General features: G+C 38.9%; 1 protein-coding gene across 3 annotated transcripts in view; it reads left to right on the forward strand.

Annotated features, from left to right (window-relative positions):
- The window catches only part of robo1 (roundabout, axon guidance receptor, homolog 1 (Drosophila)), a 438,436-nt gene that overhangs the window by 106,800 nt on the left and 310,139 nt on the right, over positions 1-21,497 (forward strand). The window contains exon 1 of one of the 3 annotated variants that reach the window (XM_044118652.1): positions 17,909-18,164. The exons of the other annotated variants lie outside the window; for them this stretch is intronic. The gene's annotated coding sequence lies outside the window, so the exon portion shown is untranslated. Of the gene's footprint in view, positions 1-17,908; positions 18,165-21,497 lie in introns of those variants that run through there. 3 annotated transcript variants of the gene reach the window in all.

Here is a 21,497-nt window from a genome sequence, read left to right on the forward strand (position 1 = left end):
AGAAGTATAGAGATAAATTGCTTTGTGGAAGCAAATAGGAGATGACCTCTGTATGCAAACAGGACTCTGTCGATCCAAACTATCCTATACTGATACACAGACGATTATCGAAGCTCCACAGTGTGTGAGCCAACAGAGAAACCTGAAATAATAAAGTAAGACATGCAGCTCTGCATTATCATATAGATAACCAGTACTGTACCGCTCAACAAGACAGCTGGAGATCAATGAGGAAGTGTGTTTATTCCCAAGTGTGAGAGTTGCTTTAACTCGCCAGGAAAGAACAGAAAAGTGGTAAGAGACGGAAATCCAAAAGGACTGGACGCACCAATAAAAAAAAAAAAGAAAAGAAAAGCAAAAGCTAATTTAATTTCAGCACTGCTCTCTTTCAGGCGGATGATAAAAGCCTCTGTTTCTTCTCCATGGCGACGGAGCGTACCGTGTTGCATCAGCCGAGGCATTCACTCATCTTGAGAGCCACTTTCCAAAGGGTGATTGGATAACCTTTCCGCAGCGCACCTTAGGCTAAATTGTAGTGCATGTTTATGGTAGCAGATCTGCTGTTCGGGCCAAGACCCATAAAACACATAATCCTTTATACTGACACGTCCGATTGCAGAGAGCTTGTCAAATGTTTCTTCAATCTATAAAATGTGCTCCGAGGGATTTTTACGCCGGAGTCAGCATGGATGGATGATTACTATTTACAGTAAGCCGACCCACTAGTAGGAGAAGCCACCCGGTGAAAGCAGGAGAGAAGGATCTGGCACAAAGGTAGTTACAGGAAGTTTGATGTGCCGTGTAATTGTTTCACCTCACGTGACAATGGACAAAACTATTACAGAGCGAATCAAATTTTTTCTGAGTTTGGTTAAGTATTTTAAAAGATTTTTTTTAATTATTATTATTTCACTGTATGGTGAGGATTCCTGATTAAGAACATTAAAAATATTAGAAATTATGTCAGTTACACATAAACCAGACCTTCTGAAATCTTTGCTAATGCAAGGTTAGTCGAGGGTTTTCTTCTTCCTCTCTCTCTGCTCCTACCAAGATGGCCAAGCAGCACAGAGACTGATTTATTGTTTGCACAAAAGGATCTTACGGTAATTGAAACTTAGCAAAAACAGACGAGAAACACACTGTTTTCCAGACTTCTACAGGTCAGTGCAAATCTTGTCATAGATGACAAGAACATGGGTAGGCCGTGACTCAAAGGAGATCGTCTTGGTTTTCATCAATCTAAAAACTGACATCACTGGGATCATAAGTCAGGGGTTGTGTCAACTTCAACTAAGAGGTATCGTCAGAAGGCTTTGCATGGCGGAGCCGTACAGCAATATAACAGTTGAGAAAATGACTCACAAGCGTGCTTTGCCAGAAAACAATGATAAAAACTAGCAAAAAGGCAGGAGATATGAAAGCTGTTACTAATGGTGGCGATGTGTAAGAGGCTTTTCAGTGGCGAATCTTTTAGCTCATGTTTGATCAGTCCACCGGTGTTTTCACACCTGACAGACTGATAGACTTGGTTCGACTGGAGACAAAAGAACAGAACAGAATAGAATAATGCCCTGGGCATGAGCCATGTCACCCAGATCTAAAACTGCAGCGGACAGCAAACGACCTGCAGGAGATGATTCTCCAAAAACTGAGACAGTTGAGAAAACTGGGAGCAGAATGAACACTTAGTGTCAGAAAGATGGTATATTCATCAGGTTTTTGGGGATTTTTTTGTGCTTCTTTAGCATAGTTGAAGACAAATGTAAATGGAACCTCTTTGTTTAGTGTATACACGTTTCAATAAATGTTATTAATCAAACATTAGAAGTACTTTAACAGAAATCAGACAACCTATAACACTTGAAGCAAAAGCAACTCTTTGCATTTAATAAACTAACAATTGGACTGGGTGGAGAAAATGTTATTTCCTAAATGAATTTATGATTCACCAACAAAACTAGAACTGAAATTATTTGTCTAAACCACTGAGTCAGTGATCATTCTTCAAATTTTCCTTGTGCTGTGCTAAGATAACCTTTTATGACAGATATCAACATAAAACAAATAATTATTTTTTAGAATAAGCCTTTAAGATCTAGACGAAGAATCAGACAACTACATTTTGATTTAACTTTAATAATTAAGTGGTAGAAATGCTGCTTAAAAATAAATTTCTCCTCCAAGCTGTTCCTGGTTAGTGGCTCTGTTGCCCAGCCTTTTTCCACAGAGTAGTAGATTGTTACCCTCCTTATCAGCTGGCTGCCTCTTCAGCATTTGGCCATTTAGTTCTTTTTGTTTTTGATAACAAAATGCTTATAAAGAAAAGTACAGAATCCATTTATTTAACCAGAACAAACAAACACTCCAGTCTCCATATATTTTCCTCCTTTCAAATTCCAGTGAGTCGTTTGTTTTGGTAAGACTTATTGTTATTAAGGAACACAAACACGTTTTTGGTTTCTAGCTGCTGAAATACGAGCAGCAGAAGCCAAATCACACCGAGCCAAACATTCTCCCTAAAATATCTAAAACCAGAGACGCTCTGTCTGAGGTTATTTATCCACACGATCCACCGTGTTGATTAGCAGACAATAGGATGCAGCTCAATTTACCTCTCATTAGGGTTCTAATGCGTGTTATTAAATACATCACCATGTCCCAATTAGAAAACACCGAGACCATACATCAGTTTAATTGATATCCACCTCGAGCCACATGGGCTCCCCATATTCTATCATCATTCTGAGTGATTCTAGCATGCAGGGCGGAGAAGTGGAGCCTTTTTTTATTGTTATTATGATTATTATTATTGTTATTATTGGAGCACAGCCATTGGGGTTATAGTGGGGTGTGTGGGCGGTTTTGATTGTATATATCTTGATTTTTGCATTTTGCGAGCAATGGGACGTTGGAGAATAGCAGTGTAGCGTCTCATTATAAATCCCGCATTTCCCAAGACACCGATGCTTTCTGTTTATTGAATGGTAATGTGTTAGGAGATGCTAATGTATTCTGCACCCTTGCATTTTGTTAAAACAATTGCATTTAATAAGCTACAGCAGAGTGCAGCTAGGACGAACAAATGTTTGAGATGAGACACATTTTAAATAATGTTACAGAAATTAACATTGGATTTTATATGTTTTTGCGACCAAAGAGCTGTTTGACAAAAGGTTCTAGATGTTTGGAAATGTTTTATACTGACAAGCTGCCATGTGGTGCAGAGAAGGAAACATGTCAAAGCCTTTCATCTCCTCAGAATATCAACATACCTTCTGTTCTTATTGCTGTAAAAACCAAAAATTAGATTCACCAATAATATGCCAGATATTCTGTTCAGTTATCAGCAGGTCAACACCATAAAACCCTCCAGTTGAATTGTTACACCATTCAAAACTAAAAACTCCGACCATTTTTGTTGGGGATGCACCGATATTTATCTGTTATATACAGTCAATGAATTCATATATTATTCAAATGTTTCTGTAAAGTTTTGATTTATAGATTAATTGCACCCTAACTCAGTGGTCCCCAACCTTTTTAGTACAGCGGACCGGTCAACCCTTCCTGCATTTTCTGAGTACCGGGGGAGATGGGTGTGTGCATGTTGTGCGTGTTGTGCGTGTTGTGCATGTTGGCGCGCAAGACGTAACCGACGGACATATTTAATTATTTCTTGCGCGGCCCGGTACCAATTGGTCCACGGACCGGTACCAGTCCGCGGCCCGGTGGTTGGGGACCACTGCCCTAACTGATGTTTTAAAGCTTTTATTTTTTGTTAATATTGTTGACTTGTTTACAGCTGATGAAAATATGATGTTTTGGACTAAAATATTATATCAGCCCATAAATAATAATAAAAAAACAACCCTGAAGCAGAAAAGTGAGTCTGCTGAAAAATATGTTAAATACCTACTGAAGAATTGTTTCTTCGATTTGTCAAATTCAAAACGTAATTTGAATTTGACAAACGAGCCTCATCTGAACACGATAAACTGCATTAAATATGATTATATATTTATAAATTTATGACTTTTCTGACACCTTCAATAAAACAGTCGCTCTACTGACTTCACCACTGCTTCTCTGCTCTAAACTCCCCACAATCCTTTCCTGCATCACAATCACTGTCATATGACCATCAAACAGCAACGAGATGGAAATAAATATCGGTCAATTATACTAAAATGACTAATATTGATCGATACTAGTTTTGATTCAGATATATCATGTATTCCTAATTTTAGGTCTAAAATTACATTAATCAGCAACATGTAACTTGATGTCATATTTTTTTGGTTTAGTCCGAATTAGAATCAGTCAGATTTAGTTGCAATCGGTCCAGAATTGTAGAACTACATCTCTGAGACAACAGAGGTGTAGTTGTGCAATATAAGCTTTCTAAAATAAGTCTGCGTAATGTAAACACACCAATTTCAAAGACTCTCCTCCTTTGTGATACGTTTTGGTGCTAGGATGAGTTTTTTTTTCTTTTTTTTTAGCTTTTTGGTTTTCTTTAGCTGTATTGAAATTGATTTATTTTGAAAAACTGCGATAGAAACGCTTATTCTGCGTGCCACGAGTCACATGATCAACAACTGGATGTTGCTACTGGCAGAAACCCTGAAGACGACGACAACAGGAGGTAGTTGGAGGACTTACTGCGTGATTTTAATTGTATTTCTTATTTAATGGAAACACTGTAATTGCTGAATTGTATTAATTTTTTTACAAAGTTTTTTGCACATTTGTAAGGGAAATAAAACTAGCTACACAGCCATTGGAGGCTTCTAGTTTTCACCACAAATTACTTCCAAAAGCTAAATTACGCCTCCGCTTTTTAATTTATCGGAAACAACCAGAAATTAGTTGACTCCAACGCACAATCACAAAATAAAGATGACGGCCTCTGCAAAATAAGAAGTCTGAAAATCCATCAGCACTTTTGCACCTTCCTGGATGGAGTTAGATTGCATTGTGTGGTCATCAGAACCGAGGCAGATAAAGTGACTGTCGATCAATAACCATTTCTTATCCTCACCTTTCATCTTCTCTCTATCGGGCGGCCAGAAGCGCTTTTCACAAGTGATTTTACAGATAACCACCTGTTCAAGTCCAGGCCGGTTGAATCTTTTCCTCTCCTCGCTGCCGGCCGCTATTAAAGCTAACCACCTCCGACTGTACATTATATCTTGCAAGGCTGCCATGCACACAGCAGCAGGGCAGAGGGTCTGTGTTTATTATGTGCTCTTCCCTTATCGCTTCTCTTCCTGTACGCCTTTATTTTTTACTTTTTTTTTACTTGTGTGCATCCGTTTAGAGTCCAGATTCCTTGCAGGATTGCTAGGTCTCCCCATTCACCACGTACGAGAGGGATGTTGGAATGCTAATGGGCCTGTGCTCAGCAGACAATGATATTTACATAGAAGATCACAGCCAAGCAGAACAAACATGTCACTTTTGTTTGAAGTAGGGGAAGTGAGCGGTGAGAAGGACCAAACAAGTCATGTTCAGAATGACAAGCGAGATGCTGGCCTTCCTCTCCTCCTCCTCTTCCTCATTGGATGTCGGCTGCTCCCACAGTTTGCCCGTAAACTTCAAAACACACTAATTAGTCGGACAAAATGTTTGAACTCCACAGAGATGGGGATGAGGGAGTCTGCAGCTCCTTGTTCATTATGTTTTACTTACCTAACAAGTTGTGCTTTGTTCACCATAATTATGAAAACCTGCCCTGACCTTTCCTCACCCACACAAAGTATTGTTTCATAAAAAAACCCGCCTTTTTAAGCATTTTTGTGTTTTCTGCTGCTTAGACAAAACCCATAAGCATTGTTTTAAGTAAGCAACATGACTAGGCGACGTTGTTGTTTTTTTTTTTCAGTGAGACAAAAGAAAAATCTAGATTTCCAAAAGGATTTGGAGAATATTATAGAGATTTTGTATAAGCATGCCTGCAAACATTAATTTAGCATCTCTTTTTAGTTTCATTTATATTAAATTAGTAACGCTACAGCATTTGGAATAAACTGCATTGGTACAGTTAAAATTAAATAAGTTCTTTTTTTTTTTTTTTTTTTTTAAAGTAAAAATAATTCAAGAAACATATCTGTACTGGAGAATGAGGTTGGTTGTCACAATTTAAAACTCATTTTAAAAAATTGCTATCGTTAGTCAATCCCATTTTATTGTCATGTAACCCAAAGTGTCTGGTTGGAATAGAGTATCCTGACAGATTTGACAGATATACAGAGGCTGTCCTGGTGAGCCCAATTCTTCAACTCTTTCCACTGGACCCATGTCTCATTGGTGAGACATGGGTCAGTGTTATATACTTTTTAAAGGGGCAGTGTTATATACTTTTTGAGACCACACAAACCAAACATAAACATTCATCTTCATGACTCTATTCCATATCTCTACCTTCACTTGATTCTGTTTTTGATGGTTTTATTCTTTTTAGCTAAAGCAAATCAACTTTTTCAATATCTGCTATGTAAGGTTTTTTTTTTTTCAGTTGTCACGGCATATCAGTATTTCTTTTATTTATTTTTTGTCAGCAGCATTACTGCTAGCATTTGCTAGCATAACGCCAGCATGCTAGCATTTCACTAGGAGTTGTGCTAGCAAGCATATCCTGGTCTATTGAAGACCAAAAATTTTCTAACTATATTCTAAATTCTAAATCCAAAATTGTTTAAAGACGATTGGACAGGAGCACTGAAAAATAGTTACATTATGATAAGAAAAACAAAAAAGATGTCCTCACCTCGAGGAGTCGCTTGATGCGGTGCCAAAACATTTGTCACTTCGATGTAAAGTGTCAAAATACTAAAATGACAATATCTAGTCTGTGACAACTGTTTTGGAGATCAGCACCCAAACATTTTACAACAGTTGAACCTAAAGGCGAGAACTAGCAACTGTGACAACCAGCTTGTGTGACAACCAACTCCGTTCTCCACTGTTTAGGTTATTTCTATTTCCAGTGGCACCCTAATATGCTTCTTGCTCAGGAAAAATCAAAACCTGTAACTGAAACCGACAAAAAATATTTTGACAACAAAGTTCTTTGCGAGATCAATTTGATTCTACTTTATATTTGACGTTTGGGATAAAGATGAAACCTGTTCATGGTAGATCCCAGCTCAGATCGCATATTATTATTATACCCCCTTTTTTTCCATGTATTACCTCCCCCACAAAGTGCCGCCACACTGCCGGCTTCTGAAATGGGAATTGGTTGGATAAGTGGGGAGGCAGAAGGTGTATTACTTGGGAGCACGGGGCCTGGAGCTGGGGGAAGAGACGACTCATGCGTTAGATTACAAACGCCCTGAGCTTGTCAAAAAATGCACCTGCTTATTGCTTGACGGTAATTTGTTTGGACATGAGTTATAATTCAATTCCATTCAAGAATTAACTTCCAGTACAGAAAGCTATTAGCTGGTTAGATGTTGATCAGTAGAAAATCCTCCTCTGCTGCTCCGGCCATCATCCCACCTGACTGGTAAAAGTTTCATGCCTTCCAATAAAATACCACCGCCTATGAATTTTGTGCACTATGGAACCATAATAAAAATCCAATCTAAGCTTAAAAAAAGATTCTGTCACAACAGAATTGAGTCCAATTCCCACAACCTGCTATGCCTTATGCTTTACTGCCTTTAATGAGAATGGTGTGACAACTAAAGTAATGCATGTGGGACACAGGTGTGGCTTCTTCATTGTACAGAGGATGGAACCGTCATCATCATGGAGCTTTCGTAAAACCTATTAACCCACATTTACTGAAACAGTGAAAGATGTGGAAGAAGAGAAAGCACAGCAATTACAGATCCAATGAAACCAAATTAAAAGGCTAATAAATATTAATTGATATTTAACTTTCATTAAAGCTGCAATTATGACGACAATGGCTAGAAAGGAAGGATGTTATTCATTTTTATTGTTTTTTGTAGGATTGTAAAATATCACATTATATTACAAAACAAACATAATGCAGATATTATATCAGTGCGTCAAGTATTGTGCTGTGCATGTTGTATTGTACTGACTGAAAGTCTTTTACCTTTTCATAGTGTTATTGCTGAGTTTTTAACTGGTTTAAAAAATTTGAAAGAACTTCCTCAGTATCACAATTCCAATTCTTATTTCTGTTTTTGGCTTATCACAGTTTTTGGCTTTCCTGAAAAAGAGAACGCGCAAAAGTGGAGATGGGGACACTTTTTTCCCCCCATCCATAGTGGGGTTCAAACCTCCAGCACAGAGGGGAGGAGTGTCCAGCATGGAGTGACCGACAAGAGGCGCTCTGGACTGGGATTAGAGTGGTGGATTCCTCCCCTCCACAGGTGGATCTGTGCCTTACGAGAGGCATAAAAACCAAAGTTCAAATCTCAAGCTCCAATATTTAATGATGTGTGGTCCATGCTAGCTTGCAATATCTACATTTTGGTTATTAAAGCTGCCATGCGTAGCATCAACATCTAATTAAATTACACTTTATAAACTTGGTTGATTCACTCCAAACCTGTAGATCACAGGTGTCAAACTCCAGTCCTCGAGGGCCGCTGTCCTGTAGTTTTTAGATGTGCCACTGGTACAAAACACTGGAATGAAATGTCTTCATTACCTCCTCCTTGTGTAGATCAGTTCTCCAGAGCCTTAATGACCTAATTATTCTATTCAGGTGGTGCAGCAGAGGCACATCTAGAAGGTGCAGGACAGCGGCCCTTGAGGAACAGTTGGACTGAAACACAGCTACTGTCTTCCATACCATCTCAAGATTGTGATATGATGAAGGTTGTTAGGAGTTTTTGAGTTACAAACAATATTCATGCATTTTTATAATTTCTGTTTTGCATAACTGTGAATCAGTCTGTATCCTCTCCTCATATATGTGATTATTTACCAGAAATCACAGCACCTTTAAGCCATGTTACATATGTTTTAATGACCCATCAAAGAGTTTTCTTGTGCTAATTCAAGGATCTTGCTGGAGCTAGCTGTTCTCCAAAGTTTAATGAAGGAACAACAAAGTGCTGGCCAGGAAAAAACAACTAACTAACAAACCAGCATTTTTATTGTTCATTTTCCTGTGCAGTCGCTGGTTATTAAGAGTGGTGCACTTCTGGAACAATGCGACAGAGCTTACTGCATGACTTGCAGTTCTTAGGGCCATGTTTGCTATCATGGGAGCTGAGCGCTATCAGAGGCTCGTCTGTGGGTGTGTCTGCTTCTGTCTGAAATTCCAACTCAAAACTGACTGCATGTTCAGGGAGTTGTTTGTATTCTGTTTCAGGGGGGAAAAAATTGACTTTTGTTATTTGTGCTTTAGAAATGACTCAATTAATACCTGATCACTGTATGTTAGTTTTTTGCTTTTAAAGTGTAGGAAGAACTGATGCTTCTGTCTGGAGGTGGTGGGGGCTGATGTGGTTTTGCTTTAATTTGCATTTGATTCTGTAGTATAGACTTTGATTTCTATATAAACCTGGTTGATCATTAATTTTTGACTGATAAAATTCGGTCATATTTATACCAAGGATCTCAAACACACATACATGTAGACAGTATGTGTGCCTTTCCCACTGAATCAATAAAGCTGACTTTAATATGTCAGCAAATACCCTTTAATATTACGTCATCTCAGCCTATGCAGCACTATCTGCACTGATGAAGATCCACTGACCTCAGGTGAAACAGAGGGATCGATGTACTAGCTGAATAATTGACTTAATAATTATTTTGTGAGCACTCAATTCACATTTCATACCCTCGTGATCTGTTGTGTCTTAGCTATATATTAATGTATGTAAATAAATAAGACTGTTAAGTAATGTACCCTATTTTGATTCAAGAGAATACTGCAAATTCCACATCCTTGATCCTAACTCACATCCACTATCCAAAACAGGATTCCATGAAATAGACTCTTTAGAGCAGAGGTGTCAAACTCAGTCGTTTTGGGTCAAATCAAGATCATGAATGTTCTTGAAGGCCGGTTGTGCCAGAACGCATTGATAAACTCCGTTAAACTGTTAAAATATAAATACATTTTTGAAATTAAATAATCATGAATATTTTTTCAGCCCTCCAAGGATTTTGCAATTTTTTTGAGATTTATTTATTTATTTTTTATTTTTTTGGCAAGAAAAAAAGTGGTTATGGTAGTAATTGAGAAATATTTGCACTTCTCTGTGATGGTAAATGCAACCTTTTATTACTTGCTGTATCATTATGCATTGTAACATCAAGTGAGGCAGCTGTTTAGTGGACGTTAGAAAGACTGCTGCCTGCAAGTGAGAATAAAACGTCACTTAAATCCAACATTTTTCACCAAATTTGTGAAAAATCTGCAATAATCTCACACTTACGCATTAGCATGGAAAAAAGTGCAGGGATTTGTTGAATTTGCGTGAGTCTTAACAATAACTCACAAGAAATTGGATAAACAGATAAAAACTGTGTTGAATTGACTGATAAAATAGTATTTAAGGACATTATCTTAAAAATTCTAATTATGTGTTTTTTCATTTAGCATGAAACGTGTGACAAAAAACCATTCAACACTCATATAGAGTCAAATGTCTGAAACAGGAAATTTGAACTTGTACCTAACAGCTTTTTAGGGCCACTGCCCCCTAATGGATAGGGGGGCCATTAGGGGGGCCATTAGGGGGGCCAGCGCTAATTTGTAGGCTTTGTAGCCCACAAAGCCTACAAATTAGCCTTTGTAGGCTAATTCTTTGTAGCCTACAAATTCTTTGTAGGCTACTTTTCAATGACAATCACTTTATTATTAATATTACTATCACTATTGTTGATGTTTGATTTTTATGCTTGTTTCTGTATTTATCGTCAAGAATAATTTCCCAGAGAACAAAAAAGCCACATGTGAATAGAAATTATTTTTACAGGCGTCTAAGGAAAATGCAATGAATGGACATTCAACTTAAAATCGGTAGACCTATCAGCAGCCAACCAGAGAGGAAATAAGTATTCTTGTTTTGTGCCATTTTCAGATGTTAGTTGTGAAATATTCCACAAAATGTCCAGATGAAAGATTTACAACAATACCAGTTTAAAGGTATAACGCCCGCGTTGGGAGACGATAAACTAAACAATACAAATTCCTCAACACTGCAAGCAGTAATAGTTTTTTGTCCCATTAGTACATATTTCGGTTCTCTTGTTAACTAAATCAAGTCCAATCTGCTTTGAGAATGTCTTGTTTAGACATTTGCAGCCCTTCCACACAAATGGAGAATCTCCTCATTGGAAAACACCCTCCTCTTGTCTGCAAAACCAGTTTATGCTTCTCCTAGAAGGCCACAGCCAATTCAGTTGCAAATTATGAAACACTTTTTCTTGCATTGAATAGCGTCGAGATTGGCAACAAAGTGGTGTGTGCAAAGCTTTTTGTAAAAGTAGATGGTATTTATTTGAATAGTTTGCTTCCCAAATTTAGTATTCAGAGGAGGCAGCGGCCCAGAACATGGTTTAATGCTGGGTTTCACAGAAAGGTTAGTGTTCAGGCAGAGATGGTTTGGATTTTGATCCATAATTTAACAATAAAAGCTGAAGTTACAATCATGTGTTCAGATTCAAATTTGTCCTTAAGAATTTATTCGATGCTTTACATTTTGCATTCCAAACAAATAAATAGTTTCTCCCATTGCAAGTTTGAAATTTTAGTTTTTGTAAAACTGTGTGCTAACAGTCCTCTTTGATTGTCTGTGCAGTCCGGAAACTAGTAAAACTACTGAATTTTTAAAATGAGATGAGCGGAAGCAGACATCACACGTAAAGCCAGTCCTGTCTACACCGTGATCAATTTGTGACAACCAAGTCTGAGTCTGAAAGCGTCTGGGAAAGAAAAAAAAAACCTTTTTAATAACGCTAAGTAAGGTTCTCCTGTGCTGCAGGCTGTCATGAGTTGGGATGACAACGTCACTGTAATAAGTGGGCCAAGCAATTAAAACTGCAGGAAGAACAGAGTCTGAAAATCTGCTCCGGTTTTGGACGGTGACAGAAAATTTGCCTACATATAACCTGGATAGGGTAGCAATATTTAACTTTTTTCTTCTGATTTTGGCCTGATATGACTCTGGTTTGATAATAACTTGTTCAGATGGACTGCAGTGTTGAACATAGGTCTTTTATTTTCAGTCCACTGAGAACAGCTCAGCAGCGTAATGTTCTCCGGCTTTTTCCCATGTTTTTGTCAGTTTACTTGCCCTCATTGTTTGCACAGTCGTTAACAGAGGTATGTTTATTTGTTTAATTCTTTGCAGTTTTTTTATTAGTCACTCATGAGAACAATTAAAGAAAAACACCACTTTCATAGATACAACACACTTTTTTTCATTTTTAATTTTTTTAATAAAAGGTGAACATTATCCTTAAATATCAAGAGCAAAGGTGCCTGGGCTAACAATAAGGCTGCAAAATATAATTCCTCTTCAGTGTTCTAGCAGGAACTTGAAATTTACAAAGGTTAATAATTTCATCCACCTTAAGAAAATGCTAATACCATCCAGGGTTTCCCCCGGTGCATTTCAATCAGTCTGCCAGGCTTTGCTTGCCTTTCAGAGCAGGTTCACAAAGTTTAACAAAGAATGATACAAGTTTTGTTTTTTTTGTCTTTTTACCAATAAAAATTTGAAAAAAGTCATATTTGTATTGAATCCCTAAAAAACTTAGGGCACAATCACACCAAGCCTTTTTAGTCTGCTTTAATCAAAGTCTAGTTAAATTGCCTAGATAGTTTTTTGTTTGGTCCGTCGACAAACCGAGGTCTCGGTTCAGTTGAAGTGAACTTTGGTGCATATATGAACGCCCAGTGGACTGGAGACGGCTCCTAAGGCATAAAGTAGGGCATTCTAAGTTATACAATCAAAACACACACAAGAGTCTAACACTAGTGTGTCTTCGGTAAAAGACTGTCTTTATAAAAGACTCTGCTGAATCCTGATGCCATTCTGTTTTTGTTAACATTTTTTAAATCAGGAAGTTGAGCTGTCTTCCTCAGAAAGTTTTGTTTTGTCTCCTTCAGCATTGGAGCAGTGCCAGCACACACAAGGGACGGAAACAGTGAAACAATTTTCACTTTTTAGAAACGGTTTAGTTGGTCTGACACGGTGCAGTGTGAAAGCGATCCGCATCAGCTGAAAATGTAACAAACGTTGCAATTTTCGTCCCCAATCAAGCCGAGTATATTGGACTATTAGAAACACAGGAGAGAGCACAGAGGCAAAGTTTAAAAGGTATGCTACACTAAGCATTCCAACTATTCAACATTTTGTGAGCCATAAACACTAAACCCAATCAACCCAAATGTCTTTCTTCAGCAGCGGCAGAAAAGCTGGACATAGTCGATCGGATGATGGGTGAAGATAAAAGCCGGGCAATGCTGGAAAAAAAGTTGAGTCTCCGATGGACGTTCACCTCCACTTCCAGATTTAACCTTCAGTCAGAGTGTTGATCAAAGTATATTGATAACCGGGTCAAAGTCTAGAGAGAAAGGCTAATGTGGATCTTTGGCAAGATGTGATAGAAGGAGTTGAAACAGTTGTTCACAGAGGCTCTCCGTCCAATCAAAAGGGGCCTTTCAGCTAATAAGCAAAAATTTTAGTGAACCATTGATCAGTATCTTCCACTTCACAACTCTGGAATGTCCAGTCTAAAGATAAAAAAAAGTATTGCTTATCAAATACACTAAAGTGTGTTGTTAATACGTGGTAAAATGTGAAGCAGTTCAAGGTGTGTTGATACTTCAGAAGGTGCAGCGTCTGTGCCAGAGTCTGGATATTAACTATCAGCATGTGGAAGTTCTGAGCCTGGATATCAGCGGGATATTTTTGGCTGTTCGTGCCGAACATGTGGTCCGTCTTTGAGGACACCTGACCTGTTGGGCTTGTCTTCTACAAGTTAATGTTCAAGTCAGCCAATCCCCCATCTGCAGCTGCTTTCTTCCCATCTGTTGGTTCTCTTGCTAGCGTGCACACACAGAAAACGTCATAAACTCCCTTTGCAAGTTTTGCATGAATTTCCAGATTTATCATGCAAACTGAGCATCTCTGCATTTAATTTTTCTACTGTTTACGGATTTTCATCCCCAGGTAACTTAAAAGAGCAGCTCTCAGGTAATAGTTCTGTTTGATTTTGTAAAAACTGTAGCGCCACACGTCGCTTCCTACCAGCTGCCTCGGCAATTGTTCAGGCAAAGTGGCTTACATTAAGAAATAACCCTATTCTGGCTCTTCCCCAGCATTTCTGAACCAATATGACACCAACACAATAATGTATTTATCTCTGCAATATTTTTACATTACGGCACACCAATCCCCAAATTACCCCGGGGTTCTTCTCTTCCAGCAACACCTGCCTTCCTGAATAAATAATGAACAAAAGATTATCAAGTGTTATTCTCCTGTTGGGGATTAATCCATGACCTCATTGTGTGTCATTGCTTTCTTCTTGTTATATGATTAACAAGTTGCAGATGCAGGCGCTTATCCTGCATATCAAGCGCGGCTGCTGACTCCTCAGTTTTCCCCGTCGTTCAGGCGCAGCAAGTGAATGCAAATGGATGTGAACTTCAGCTGACTTTCAATGTCGCACTGCCTGAACAACAATAACTCGTCGCCGCTTTGGAGAAACGGGCTTGTATGAATGCAAGTTGAATTTAAGCAGGAATTGTGCGATTGGATTGTATGTGATCATACTACTGGGACTGCTTTCTCAGTTTCAGGAGTCAATGTTGATGTCTTATCTGACCAGAGCACCTTCCACCTGAGTCTGAGTAGCTCGCGGCACATTTGAGAAATGTATTTTTATGACTTTCTTCTCGTCGTTCTTCCAGATTTGTGGAGAGGACGTTATGTTGAGAGGTTTTCTCACCGAAGCTGTGACATTCTGCAGCTCCTCCAGCGTCACCATGGGCCTCGTATTGCTTTTTTTTGGTTAAGGTGGACATCTTGTCCTAGTGGGCTTACAGCTGTGCCATGCTCTCTCACGAGTAGATTCAACATGGCTCCGTGGAACATTTAAAGGGACAGTACTATGTATTGTTAAAGCACATATCAAATATGACCTAAAAGAAATTTGACTTCCCAATTTAACACCTTAAAATGTGACTTTATCTCTTTAAGAAGCTCCCGCTCTTCTTCTCTTAGCCTTTAATATCCTCAATAATGTCTTAGGCGAATTAGACTGAGAAGTAGTTCGTATGAAGCTGCCACTAGTCTGGAGGAACTCAGTCGGAGGAAAGGGGCCAATCAACAAATTCAGTCTGCTGCTCATGAAATACCCGGCTGGGTCCAACTTGATCCATCTTTAAGGTGATTTCCAAAGAAACTTTTCAGGACCTGCACATGGAGGCAAACGTAGCTGGAGCTGCCTGGGGAAGAACCGCTTAAAGCCACACCCATTGAGAACAAGCTTTTGTGATCCAGCACTAAAAATCTCAATAAAAGTCTTTTCTTTATTTGATAAAATATGAAAAGTGGTATCATTAGTTAATACTATTTTTTTTTACATGATGAGACTTCCTTGGTGTAAAATGATGAGCCAGTAACCTTAACAGCCCAGAAATGATACGAAGCCCTTGAAGTGATTGGATTGTGAGTTATTATCTACGTTTCTATTACTTATGTGCATAAAACTTTGTCAATGATCTGCTAATGTCCAGAAAACACAATTTTGCAATTGTGGTGTTTAAATTAAGTAAGAAACTGAGTTAAATTCACACATGAGTAAGTTTAAGTCATTAAAAATCAGGACACGCCATTATCATCCAACTACCTCCTGTCATCATCACCTCATCTTCTTCGTGGTTTGCGCCACTGGCAACATCTGGTTGTTGATTATGTGACTCATGTGACGCCTGTCATTTCTCACAACAATTTTCACACGGTCACCAAAACCACCTCATCCCAAAACTTTTGATCAAAAACAGGTTTTTTCGAAGTTGACATGTTTCCATTAAGCAAATTTATTTTTGAAATGTCAAATTGTGAAATTGTGGTCAATAGAAACGCAGCTAAGGAATAGAATTGATCTTTGTTCTGCACCTCATCTATGCCGGCCCTCTTCCTCTCTCTGAGACAGACGGAGCTTGAAGATGTAATGCAGGATCGGAGTCGGCCTGAATCTCCGTTCGGTCCCGTTCAGCCTGCCTGAGTAATGACTGACAAAAGCAGGAGTTCTGTTTGTATTTACGCTTTCAGAAAAACATGAGAGTTTAAAGAAACATCAGCAGGAATAAATACAAATACTGGGCCACAAAAATGGTCCAATACTTGAAAAGAGACGGGCGGCATAATGCATGAAGTGAAGGGCCAGTTTGACGGGATGATGGAATACATAAATGCATTATACAGAAATTCGTTTCTGAAGTCAGTTGTTTGTGCTTGTGAGAATTTTCTTTTTGTTTTACAGATGGGGGGGAAAAAATCTCTTCAAGCGAAATAGATTTTAAATGAAACTGTTGTAAGTCTTGAGATTTCTTTGGGCTTTGCTTGCTCCAAACTTTTGAAAATGATTAATTTCTAAGATTAAAACATAAAAACATCTGATGATTTTCCGTATGACTCCTTGACAAACTGTATAATTTTGCAGTTTAACATAAGGTTTACAATCCAGACTCAAAAAGGAATCATGGGACGGGGATTTGAACTCTGCATAGCTGTTTTGGTAAATGCTGCTGTTTTAAAGTCTAGAGTTTAGGTTTATGCTCACCACTGCATTTCCTTTATTTTAATTTGCTAAGTTCATTTACACATATTGCAGAAATAAAGCTTGTATAATAACCATAGATGCACAATGTCCATCGCTCGATTCTGCCTTCCCTTACCTCTAGAAACTACAAGTGATGTTTAAAATCACTCCAAAACACATTTTTAATTATCTTATCAGAACAGAGTTTTTATTTTGGTCTTTAAGCAGAATTTAAACATTTCAGCCAATCAACCACCAATTTGCCTCTAATACTGCAGCTCCACCTAGTGTTTACTAATTTCTGCTTGCTAGTCTGAAGGATCTGAGTGGGGAGTCACTGGGCTGTGGAAGCTTGTAAACTGCAGCTGTGTGAAGGAGCTGCGTCTTGAAGGCAGTGCTTGGTCCTGCCAGGCATTTTGCACAGCTGGGTGGTTGCCATGGGAGACTAAAGGATTTCTCAAAGAGGCATAAAAGATTTAACGCAACACTCCAGGTCAGTTTTCGATTAAGGAATATCATTAAAACATGATGCAAAGCTGAAAAAAGAGAGATTTTATGCGATACTGCCACTTTATTTGAATTTATGAAATAAGTCAACTTTTTATGGAATTCTTATTTATTGAGATGAAAACTTTTTCCGTGTAAAAAGCCAGACTCTCTCAGGGTCCACCAGCCCTCTTAATCTTGTGACAACAGCTTAGCTTGCTCATGACTTGGGCCGGCTCTGAGGAGAACTCTATTATACAAAAGCCATTTTTTATTGTTGTTCAGTGTTGAGCTTTTAAGCTTCAGGATCATCTGGGTTTTGAGTGTCTATGAAGGAGCATCAGAAAATAAAGCAACAGCCACGAGTATTTTCTTGAATTCACTCCTTTCTCTCTCTCTCTCTCTCCCTCTCTCTCTCTCTCTCTCTCTCTCGTTTTTTTCTTTAAAGTTTTTATTCTGTAATCTCTGTTAAAAACAAATCACAGGACAACATCGTAATTCACAAACCGTCTGATTGTCCTGCGGCTCATTAGGAATCCCGTATTGATTGTGGTACCATTGTTCGCGCGCAGCGTTAGGACCCGGGGAGGCTGACGCTGCTGCTCTCCGCCAAAGCAGCATGGACACATTTGTATGCGCCGGGCTCTCCACTCTCCCCCGCCGCACTAATCGCACCGCAGCCTGCAACCCCGCGTAGGATACACGTTGTTTTCTCTAACCAAAAAGGATAAGACTTATCGCCGGACTCTGCCTAACAATGGTTCGTCCTTAAAAAAGCGGACTCCTCGCCTGCGCTCCGGCCGCTCTGTCACTGTTTGAAGACTCCCCGTTTCCTGCCGCTGGTGCAGTTCTCAACCACGCGCGCGGCGAACTAAAGTTTTGCTCAGCCCGCCGGTATGGAGCTGCTCTGCTTTTAGGGAGGCTTGTTTGAAGCTTTGCGTCATTTTGGAGAGGTGAGTGCAGTTTACGTTCTCTATTAGCCGAAGAAGCGCTGACAGGTCGCGGACAAACGCTTTCTGCTACCGCAGGGTTTGTCGGTTTGATTCATAGACTCTGAGCTGCGGCTTCTCAAGCTGAGTAACATAAAAATGCGGGATATACATAAATGCTTCATCGAGCAAAGTGCAACTTTTACTACATTTTTTTTATCACGGCTAAATATGAATGTTTCATATTTTGAGGGGAATTAAATCCTTTATTAGAAATACTTTTTTTTCGGCAGCTTGCTTGCTGCTGCGCGCGTGAGTTCGTTGTGAAAGCAGCCTGTTGACTGACAGGCTGACAGGTCGCTCGCGCTGCTCTCCCGGAGCTGTTCTTTTTTTCCGTGGTGCTGAAAGTTTCCCAGCTGGCCACATGACTTGACGCATCGAGGAAAGAAAAGACAGAAATGAGGCTTAGATGCGCAGCCAAGCTGTCGTTTCTACAGAAACACGTTTGGACTTTTTTTTTTTTTTTTTTTTTTTTTTTTTTTTTGTCATTGAATGTTAGAATTGAACCAGCCTCTGATTTCCAGAAGAAACAGGGGGGGGGGGGGGGGATTTTGAATCGATAGAGTCCCTCTATGGAGTTTCATCAGTTATGACATGCGATGCGAAAAGAAACAGTTTCCATTGTTCCTCTGTTGTCTACCTTTGCTTTGATGTTCTCCCGAGACCAAATAATAAAACCATAGTTGTGGTTTTACGTTAAAATCCGAACTTAGCTGTTTGTAACTCATTTACTTTCAGAAAAAAAACCTCAACTTACTTTAAGCGATTATTTGATGAATAGCGTGGTAAATGCGACGCTCTGAACGTCGGGGAGAGAAATCTGAAAGAATGTATAGACAGGTGAAGAGACATCCGGTCTCTTCTGTAGCTTCCGTTTTTTCCACATATTTTCTTTTCCTGCTCAGTGAATCCAACCATCTTTGTAGAAAACGCCAGAAGACATTTACGCAGTAGGTCACTGATCAAAGAAACACATAGGATTTTTTTCTTTTCTTTTTTGTTGTTATACAGAACATTGATGGAAGGAATAATTCACTGGCGCCACCAAGGGGGAACCCCAGGGGCCACCCTGCTGCTCCTTAAACTCCCTGCTCCCCCCTCCACAGTCTTTTATGCCTAATATAATTTCCAAAAATGTTTTCTTTATGTATTTATGCACCTATTTATCCCTGTACTTTTTAATTTTGTCCTCCAGTGCGCCGCTTAAACATCAGTCCTTCCCTTATGGCTAAGATTTTATTAAGCCCCACATGCTCCATTCAGGGTGGGCCCCATGTGGTCACTCCTTTAAAGTTTCTTATTGATTTATTTTTAAGGCAGCCATGTAAAAATGTTGGGTTATGTAATTCTTGTATTTCTGTTCTGGAAAAAGTCAAATTATAGATTATTCTGGAGCATAATACCTGCTTTTGTTGGCTTTTACAGGAAACAACAATAGCAGAAAGTGACTGGAGAGTCTCCCAAAATATTAAGTCACAGTTAAAAAAGTTTAGGGATGAAAGTTTACTCTAACACAGCACAGTCCCTCCCCCACTTGTTGCTAGACATCCGATGTCAGTTAGCTGAAGCAAAGCTTCCTAAAGACATGACACAATTTCTGAATATTTCTGTTCATAAAACAATATGACCATGTAAACAGTGCCACCTATTACAGTTACTACAGTAATGATGTTTAATATTACAATTAGCTAAGAACTGTTTGTGTTGTTCAGCAGGAGACTGTAGACTGGCTGACAGCCGGATCATTACCAGCTGATGTGAATTTGTAACCCTTGTCACTCTGTAAAGAACTGAACTCAGGACCATAGCTGGCTATTTGAGGACACAGATCCTTTTGCCATTATCGTCCCACCATCCGTCTTTTTCAGCAGTAGTAACATCCGGTGGTTGATCATGTGACTCGTTTGATGTGAAACTAGTGTTTACATTTCAATTTTGCCAAACACTTTAATTTCAATAAATCACCTCAACCTAGGGCAAAAGCATTTTGGCGAAAAACATGACCTTTTTTCCCATAATTGCCATGTTTTCATTTAGCAAATTTATTTCCATTATTCCAGTTTTTGCAATTATGTGTGTAATGGAAACACAGCTGCTGAGAGGAGGGACACCCGTGGAGAGACTGGAGCAAATGTTTTACTTTTGTATTTTTCAATCTATTAACATGCCTCACAACGTTTAGTTAAATAATATGTAGTTATGAGTGATTATAATGATTAAGCCAGATTTTATTTGGTGCTTTCTGGCCATGTGGTGTCCAACCCGCAGATTGTTGTGCACGTGGGCGGAGCTACATCACTGCTTGAATTGCACTTTTTTTTTTTTTACTTAACTTTTTTGCATGAAGCTTTTAAGAATAGCTACAGCTCAATATCCATATAATTTTGTTGGCCATATATAAGATTCATTTCTATTATGTAGTGAATTTTTATTTATTTTTTTTAAAACTTTTTGAAAATATTGCGATACACTGACATAGTGGTATTGTTAAGATGATTACACTACACCTACAGCCCACACCGACCACCTAAAACACCAAAACATGCAACCATTCTTTTCTTGTTTGTTTCCCATCCTTCACTTTACAAGAATAGTTTCGGAAAACCTCGTTTTGTACACATGCTGCCATGTTGGATGGATTTCCAGATTTATTAACCGATTAATAAATCTGGAAGTCTCAAAGCAATTTCTTTGTTGAAACATGTTGGATAAGAAAAATTTTCCTGCATCTTAAACTGGGATAAAATAAAGCTGTGCAGTAAAAGATGTACAAAATTCAGGGAGGAGAAGGAAGTGAAGCAAAAAGTGTTTTTATCTGGTTATTTGTGTTGAACGTGTGGCTTTGCCCACTGCGAGCCGCCGGTCACACGTCTGCGGTCGTCTCAGTAAGTCTCTCTAATCCAGAGAGGAAGAACAGATATGCCTTCAATGGCACATTTGGGGCTTATCGGCAGACTTGGAAATTTCCGCGTGGCAGTCTGAAGCAGAACATTAATAGATCTCATCTAACAGGATTACGGTGATATTTGGGGACGGAGACAGGAAGAACCAACAACACTAACTAATGTGTGAATAATGATTCGCTGAGAGACACAGAGAGGATTTTGCACATGAATCCATCAGAGCTGTGTTGCTGAACTGTGTTTGCAGTGAACATCCCTGTTTGGAAAATATTCTCTTTCATTTGTATTCACCAGTAAAGAGATTAGAAAGCTCTCTAATAAGTCTGCAGTTTTTTTTTTAGCAGAGGAAGCATTTCTGTCTAGACACTTGAAAAAAACACAATAACCTCTTGTC

The sequence above is a fragment of the Gambusia affinis genome, linkage group LG06 (genome assembly GCF_019740435.1).
Source record: "Gambusia affinis linkage group LG06, SWU_Gaff_1.0, whole genome shotgun sequence".
Lineage (NCBI taxonomy): Eukaryota > Metazoa > Chordata > Actinopteri > Cyprinodontiformes > Poeciliidae > Gambusia > Gambusia affinis.